We start from the raw sequence: 8471 nt of genomic DNA on the forward strand, positions 1-8471 counted from the left end.
CGCGACCCCAGCCCCTGACAGCCCCCTTCCCCTCCCCCCCCGCCTCCTGCCCCAGACCCCCGCCGCCGCCAGCGCCAGGCCCGAGCCCGCCGCACCGTCTCGCCCTCATCCGGGTTCTTGTCCGGGTGGTACTTGAGCGCCAGCTTCCGGTAGGCCTTCTTGATCTCCTCCGGGGACGCGCTGGGCTTCACCCCCAGGATGTCATAGTACTGGGTCTCTTTCACCATCTTGTCTCTGCGGGCGGGCGGGCCGGGCGAGGCCGGTCAGTGCGCCCGGGACGACCCGCCGCCCGCCCGCGCGTCCCGCTCCCCGCCTCCCGCTCCGGCTCCGGCCGCCGCCCTGGGCTCCCGCCGCCCGCCGCCCGCCGCCCGGGGCCGCCGCACTCGGCCTCCGGCTCCTCCGCCGCGGGTTTTATTCCGCGCCGGCGGAAGGTTCCGCGAGGAGACAGTGACGCCACAAAGGCCCAGAACCTTCGCGGAGGTTCCGGCGGCGCCCGCGCTGGCGGCGGGCGGCGGCGGGCGGGGCAGCGAGTGCGCGGCGGGGAGCCGACCCGGACCCCGGAGCCCGACCCCCGACCCCCGGCGGCCGACTCGCCTGGCCCCCGACCCCGGACCCCAAACCCCGACCCGCCTGGCCCCGACCCCGGACCCCGGCCGGCCGACTCACCTAGTCCCCAGTCCCCGCCCCCGGCTCGCCCGGCCCCCGACGGCCCCGACGCCCCCGACGCCCCCGACGCCGGGCCTGGCAGGACGCCGCCGGCTCACCCGGTCTCCTCGGCCGCCCGCTCCTCCGGCTGCCCGTCCGACTCCCCGGAACTCCAGCTCTGACTGCCGCCCCGGGCCATGTTGGGGGGCTGGGAAGGGGGCTTCGGCGTGGGCGCGCCCTCCGACGACCGTCCCGCCGCCCAGGGGCCGCCGCCTTGCCCTTCCTGGGTCCGCTGGCCCGACGACCGGCCGGCCCGCGGGGTCGCTTGGGCGGGAACCCTGCCCGGAGGGGTGGGGCTGGGCGAGCAGCGTCCTGCGCTGGGCGCCGGGCCGCGCCCGGGGGGGTGTGGCCGCACTCTGTGCGGTCACGGCCGGGGGGCATGCGGGGGCCTGCGGCACATGGCGGCACCCTTGAGGGGTTTGGGGTGGGCGGGGGTCCGCGGCTGTGGTGGGACCGCGGTTCCGGGGCCCTGCATTTGCTGGCGCCCCCAGGGGCATCTTCAGGGCTGGGGCGAGCGTAAGCCCTTCCAGATTTGTGCTGTGGGGCTCTGCCCGCCCCAGCTGTGCACCGGGGCCTCCCCACTGCGCACACCTGGGGTCCCCTCAAGTCCCCCAAGGCTAAGCAGTGACGTCCGGCGCATGTGGGCAGTGACGCCCTTCAGGGGTGACTAGCCACGTGTCCAGGTCTCCAAGAGTGGGCAGTGGCCCCTCGTGTCCTGCAGGTGGGAAACCTTCGGAACCACTAAGGCTGGACCCCGCTGGTGGGCCCAGCATTGTGCACACTGAGGGTGGGGGTTGGCTCTGGAGGTGGGCTCGGTGGCCCTGGGCCCTGGGCCCTGCACCCTGGTCCCTGCCTGGGAGGCTACAGTCACGGGTCTCTAACCTGCCTGGGCTGCGGGCCCCCCAACCCCCACCGCGGCAGAAAGGGGCATAGAAGGAGTGCTGTCAGTGAACTGCAGGCTCCCAGCTCCAGCCGGCCCTTGGACACCGTCGGGGAGGGGAGGCCCCTGCTCTCTTGCAGGATCCCCTGGTCTTGTTTGGGGTCCTGTGGCTGAGGCAGGCTCCATGCCCTCTTCCAGTTCTGTGGCAGAGTGAAGTGACTTTTAACATCCAAGCAAAGTTCAACTGCTCGTTCCTGGTTTGGGAGGCACTGTTTTTCCCCGTCCACCAGGCTGCTCACCTGTGGGCCGAGAACGCAGAGCTGGGGGGTCAAGACGCAAGATTCCGTAGCCAGGTGTTAGGAGCCACCCGAGTGTTAGCCTGAGCTTGTTCGCTCATCAGCAGGACATGGTCATTGCCACCTACACGCCTGCCTCTCACGGTTCCCTCGAGGCCGGATGGGAGGATAACGGTGCAGGCTGCTGGCAGCTCAGGGATCCCTGCGTCTGGGCTGCACTGCAGACCAATGCCTTCAGGACTTCTGGGCTGGAACCCAAGCATCAGTGTTTGTAAAGCTCCTCGGGGGAGTCCCGCGTGCAGCCAGGGCTGAGAACCGCTGCCCAGCGCCGCTGCCCACCTGGCTCAGTGCCCCGGACCAGTGACGCCGTCCGACGGGCATATGTGGGTGGCCAGAGCCTACAGGCACAGAATAGGGCGACGAACTCAGGAACCGGGAGACCTGGGTTCACATCCCGGCATTGTCACTTCTGGCTGTGTGACCTTGGGCAGGTGACTAGCCTTCCTGAGCCTTAAATTCCTTGACTTTTTAATGGGGATAACAGTAGTATCTACTTCGTAACCGTGTGAAGCACCTGGCCGTCTCCACACACTGATGCGTGTGTGTTTGTCTTTCTGCTTTTGTCTAAGCTAAAAACCTGGCAAAGAGCTCTCCGTCGTGGAACTCTCCCCAGGCTCTTCTGAACCCTCTTCTCAACTAGGCCTCGACCTTGGCCTGTAACACTTGAATAAACACTGGCGTGATTTCCAACAGCTCAAGGCCGCATCCCTGGGATGACTCCCACCCGCCCCACCCCCACCCCGGAAGCGCCTGCGTGGGGAACTCAAGGCTGCCCAACCTTGTTACTGTTTGTTCCATCCGACACCTGAAGCTAGGGCCTCTGTCTCCCGGCGGCTGTGGGAGGGTGGACTCTAAGTTCAGTGCTGGCCCCGGACAAGCTGGTGTGACTGCGTCTACACTGGCCCTTTGTGAGGGCCTGCGCCTCCCGAGCCCCCACCCGCCCAGCCCCCGCAGCCTCTCTTTGGAGCATCGAGTTACTTCTGGACACATTGAAGCAGACTCTTTTCGCCATCGCCATATTTAAACCTGTCCTCTAAGTAATGTGCTGGGCGGGGGGTCAGGAGGAACTTTGTGGAGGAAAGTACGGGCCACGCACCAGAAGTGACTCTGTCTTGGGCAGAGGGGGAGGGGGCGTGCTGATGGGATGGCAGAATAAAGGCGGAGAGCGCAGTGCCGGGGTGGAGGAAGGCTCTGAACTGGGGAAGTGTTTGCTTCTCGGATGGGCCCGGGGAGCCACTGAAGGTCTTAGAGCGGGAACTACGTTCTGGGAGGAGTAACCAGCAGCAGTTGGCAGGAGCTGGCCGGCCCAGGCCTGCCGGGAGGGCTCTCAGCAGGACATGCACACTGCAGAGGCCAGGGGTTGACAGGCTGGCCCAGAGAGGGGGTGTAGAGAGAGGAAGAGGGCTCCAGGGTGACGCTGGGGGACCCTGCCTCAGAGGCTGGGCAGCCGTTAGAGAGGCCAGGACAGAAGAGGAGGCCAGGGTGGTGCAGGGGCAGATGGGCCGGCGCCCGCGCAGCAGGCGGCCAGAGATAACAGAGCCCGGGCTCTGAAAGGCAGGCACAGGCGTTCTCCAAGGAGAGGATGCTGCTTTGTCGGGCCCCAAAATAGTTATCGCTCCAGGCCATTGTTTCAATATCCCAAGGGACTTCTGCTTCCCTGCCTCTGTCTGGGTGTGTGCGACATTGGGCAGATTTCCTCTCTGTGAGCCTCAATTTCCCTTTCTGTACAATGGGGGCAAGAATACCAACCTCATGGGGTTATAAAAAGATTAGTGGACACAGTGTGCATAAAGTGCTCAATATGGCTGTGCTCACAAGACGGAATTTGTGGATTTCATCACAGCAGATGGTGGGTGCACACCTGTTGGGAGCCTGGCTCGGTGCTGGGCAGCAACAACAGAGCAGGAATAAGGTAGTGCCTGCCCTTGAGGAGCCCATGGACTGGCCATGCTGAGCCCCTGAATCTAACCACTCTGGGTAACCCCCAGCGTGGGCCGTGTTGCCAGCAAGCCAGCCCCAAGGACTCATATTAAAATCACCATCGCTACCTTTAACAGCAAAACCCAAGCTCCATCTTTTAAAATTATTTATTTATTTGAGAGAGAGCACGCACACAGGCAGGGGGAATGGGAGAGGGAGAAGCAGGCTTCCCGCCGAGCAGGGAGCCCAACGCAGGGCTCGATCCCAGGACCCTGAGATCGTGACCCAAGCCGAAGGCAGACGCTTCATCGCCTGAGCCGCCCAGGTGTCCAAACCCCAAGCTACTGACGATACTTCTGTGGGTTACTGTCTCCAAGAGCCCACTTCGTTCTGGGACACGAGCCTCCCCCAGAGCTGTAGCCACCGGAAAGGCAGGTGTCTGTTTCAGGAGAAAGAACTCAGAAAGGGAGGGAGTGGCCTTCCTGGCGCATGCTTGGACTTCACACACGGCGCTCTGAGGTCTTCCCATCAGGAAGGCTTTGGGCTCACGGGAACGGACCATGCGTGCGTGGACTCTTGCCTGCATGGAGCTCCCATGGACCCGCAGGGAAATAAACCTGTAACCACGCAATGTGGAAAGAGCCACGAAGGCAAAGGAGAGGCAGACCCCATGCTCGTCCCACTGCCTTTCTTACAAAGGGAAGATCCGCGGCCACCCTGGGCCTATCTCCTGGCTCCGCTGTTCCAACAGCTCTTCCCACTCTGGGTCTCTGTGGCAAGTTTGATAACCCCCCAATATTTCACACGTTTTCCTTGTATTTGTTGTGGTGGGGAGTGACCGTTGATGTTACTACTGTCACTGTCTAGGGGCACCATGAACAGTGCCTGTGAGAGATAGGGCCTTACTGATAAAGTTGGGTGTGTTCCGTTCCAACCACCAGCCGCCCAGTCCTCTCCCCTTGAGACACACCAATATTAAAATTAGTCCACTTAATACCCCTACAGTGGCCTCTCAGTGTTGAAGCGAAGGGGAAGAGTCACCTGTGTCTCACTTTAAATCAAATCTAGAAATGCTGACGCATAGTGAGGAAGGCACGCCAAAAGCCAAAATAGGCCAAAAGCGCGGCCTCTTGCACCAGTTAGCCAAGTGGTGACTGCAAAGGAAATGTTCTTGAAGGGAATTAAAGGACCATGCCAGCGAACACAGCAATGACAAGAATGGGAAACAGGTGTATTGCCGATACGGAGAAAGTCTGCGTGGTCTGGACAGAAGCTCCAACAGCCACAGAGATCCCTTCAGCCAAAGCCTAACCCAGAGCAAGGCCCTCACGCTCTTCGGTTCCGCGAAGGTGGAGAGAGGGGACGAAGCTGCACAGGACAATTCTGGAGCTGGCCGAGGCGGTTCGTGAAAGACACGGACTCTATGACACAGAAGTGCCAGTGAAGCAGCACGTTCTCCAGAAGATCCAGCTGTGATCACTCATGAAGGTGGCTTCTCGAAACAACACAGGTTTCCAGTGTGGATGAAACAGCCTTACATCAGAAGGAGACGCCAGCGAGGACCGCCATAGCTGGAGAGGAGAAGGCAGTGCCTGGCCTCACGGCTTCAGGGGACAGATGGACTGTATTGTGGGGGCTCGGGCAGCTGCTGACTTGAAGCTGAACCAATGCTCAGGTACCAGTCTGAACATCCCGGGGCCGCTGAGAACTATGCTCCTCCTACTCCTCCTTGCTCTGTCAGTGGAACCGTGGAGCCTGGATGGCCGCACAGCTGTTTTCAACATGGTTACTGGATTTTTGCTGCTTAGGGAAAAGGTCCCTCTGAAGCTACGACTGCTCGCTGACACCGCACCGCGTCACCCGGGGCTCTGATGGAGATGGACAAGATTGGTGTGTTCTCGCACCTGCAGCCTGTGCATGGAGTCGTCTCGACTTTCGAGTCTTGTTCTTTAAGAAATACACTTTGCGAGGCTATGGCTATGCTAGATAGTGATTCGCGGAGGATCTGGGCACAGGAAGCGGAAAGCCTTCTGCAAGGGGTTCGCACCCTAGACGCCATTAAGAACATTCATGACCCACGGGAAGAGGACAAAATGACAAACAGCAGTTTGGAAGAGGTGGGTTCCAGCCCTCGTGGATGACTGCGAGGGGTTCCGGAGTTGGGGGGGGGAGTCACCGCAGACATGGCGGGAAAGCAAGACGACCAGAATCAGAAGATGGGACCAAACTGCCGAAATCTCATGATGGAACTTGAATGGGCAAGTTGCTGCTTCTGGACGAGCAGAGAAAGTGGAATTACTCCTGGTGGGGACGCCGTGAAGACTGTTGGGAGGGCATGAAGGATTTAGAATATTCCATGAACTGAGCTGAGAAAGCAGCAGGATTTCAGAGGCCTGACTCATCTTGAGAGAAGTTCAGACAGCATCACCCGCTACAGAGAAATCCTTCACGAAAGGAAGAGTCAATCCATGCATCAGACTTCATCGTCGTCTTACTTTAAGAAGCTGCCAGGGGTCCCCTGGGTGGTGCAGTCGGTTAAGCATCTGACTCTGGGTTTCGGCTCAGGGTCGTGAGATCGAGCCCCGAGTCCGGCTCTGCAATCAGTGGGGAGTCAGCTTGAGATTCTCTCCCTCTCCCTCTGCCCCTCCCCCCTCAAATAAATAAATAAAATCTTTAAAACGAACTTGCCCCAACCCCCACCTTCAGCAGCTACCACCCAGCTCAGTCAGCAGCTGCATTTAGTTTACGGTGAAACTCATCCTGCTGCGGTGTCTGGAGGGGGACCTGCAGCATCTCCCACACGTGCCTGCATCCTGTTGAGTTCGGGGTGGGCGGGAGGCCTAACAGGCTTTACAGAATTGTTACACATTTATATTCCATACTTTTATTTTCTGATTATTTCAGAGAAATCACTATCTTGTTATAAACAGCACTTTTGCATATTTTGTCTTCTATTTTCGGCAGCACAGAACGTTTCTGGAGCCACTGCAACTCAGCTTTGATTTGCAGACACTTTGCTCTTCTGAGACACAGCAAAATTCTCAAAGCAATGCTTAGATTCAGAAGTGAATCATGAATTTTATGCGCCATGTTCAAACGTTGTAATGGGGTCACATAAGGTAAATAAGAGTTACTGTAGAAATAGTGCAAATATTTTAATCTCATCATATACTTGATATCAGTTTTTTAACAGCTTTATTGAGATATCATTGACGTACGATGCATTGCCCATGTTTAAAGTGTACCATTTTGGGAATGCAAGCTGGTGCAGCCACTCTGGGAAACAGTATGGCAGTTCCTCAAAAAGTTGAAAATAGAACTATCCTACGACCCAGCAATTGCACTACTGGGTATTTACCCCAAAGATACAAATGTAGGGATCCGAAGGGGCACATGCACCCCGATGTTTATAGCAGCAATGTCCACAATAGCCAAACTGTGGAAAGAGCCAAGATGTCCATCGACAGGTGAATGGATAAAGAAGATGTGGTGTATATATACAATGGAGTATTACTAGCCACCAAAAAAATGAAATCTTACCATTTGCAACGACATAGATGGAACTAGAGGGTATTCGCTAAGCGAAATGAGTCAGTCAGAGAAAGACAATTATCATATGATCTCACTGATATGAGGAATTTAAAAAAAAAACAGCATCATGGGGTAAGAGAGGAAAAAAATGAAGCAAGATGAAACCAGAGAGGGAGACAAACCATAAAAGAGTCTTAATCACGGGAAACACACTGAGGGTTGCTGGAGGGGAGGAGGTGGGGGATGGGGTGGCTGGGGGATGGGCATTAAGGAGGGCACGTGATGTGATGAGCACTGGGTGTTACACGCAATGGGTGAATCATTGACCTCTACCTCTGAAACCAATAATACATTATATGTTAATTAATTGAATTTAAATTTAAATTAAAAAAAAAATAAAGTGTACCATTTGATAAGGCTTGATAAACGTATAAACCCATGAAACCATCACCTGAAGCAAGGTAGTGAACACATCCGTCACTCCCCAAAGTGCCCCGGGGAGAGTGTGCATTTAAAAGATAATCTACCCCAGCTTGTGGTGGTCTGCAGCGGGGCTGGAGGCCGAGGCTTGTTCTACCATCTCCTAGTTTGTTCTTTCCAGGAAATGAAGCTCTCAGGGCCTTGGGTGTGACGCTGGCTCTGCTCTTCCTCGCTGGGTGACCTTGGGCAAGCTGCTTCACTGGGTCAGCTTCTCACCCGTAACAGACCGACCTCACAGGGTTGCGGGGAGTACCTAAGATCATAAATGTGATCACGTGCACACGTGCGTATACGTGTGGGTCAGTCACACACTGCAAACCTTAGGGCTCTACTCGGCACAGCACGCGGTCAGCGTGGACCATTGTCACCTGACGCAAAGAGCCCGTCAACGCGCCTGCTGGAAGCAGCGCATTTGGAAATACAAAACGCCCACAGGATGGAAGGCCTCCTCCCTTCTCCAGCGGAAGTGAGCTGAGACGCTCGCCTTACTGAGACCGCTGTTGTCGGGTAGCCTGTCCAGGTAATGCTACACGTATTTAATAGTTTCCTTGGATCCTTCCGTGGCCTCGGTGGTCCCGTCCCAGCAGTGATGGTTCCAA

General features: G+C 57.6%; 1 long non-coding RNA gene across 1 annotated transcript; it reads right to left on the minus strand.

Annotated features, from left to right (window-relative positions):
- Positions 1 to 43: 43 nt before the first annotated feature.
- Positions 44 to 1013, minus strand: LOC145719361 (uncharacterized; the record flags this gene model as incomplete). The annotated part of the gene is made up of 2 exons (XR_014142331.1): positions 765 to 1013; positions 44 to 234 (listed from the first exon to the last, which is right to left on the minus strand). It is a non-coding gene; the product is annotated as an uncharacterized LOC145719361 (long non-coding RNA).
- Between the last annotated feature and the right edge of the window lie 7458 nt (positions 1014 to 8471).

This window comes from Leptonychotes weddellii, unplaced genomic scaffold (assembly GCF_054177405.1).
Source record: "Leptonychotes weddellii isolate Sample4059 unplaced genomic scaffold, ASM5417740v2 HiC_scaffold_4023, whole genome shotgun sequence".
Taxonomy (NCBI): domain Eukaryota; kingdom Metazoa; phylum Chordata; class Mammalia; order Carnivora; family Phocidae; genus Leptonychotes; species Leptonychotes weddellii.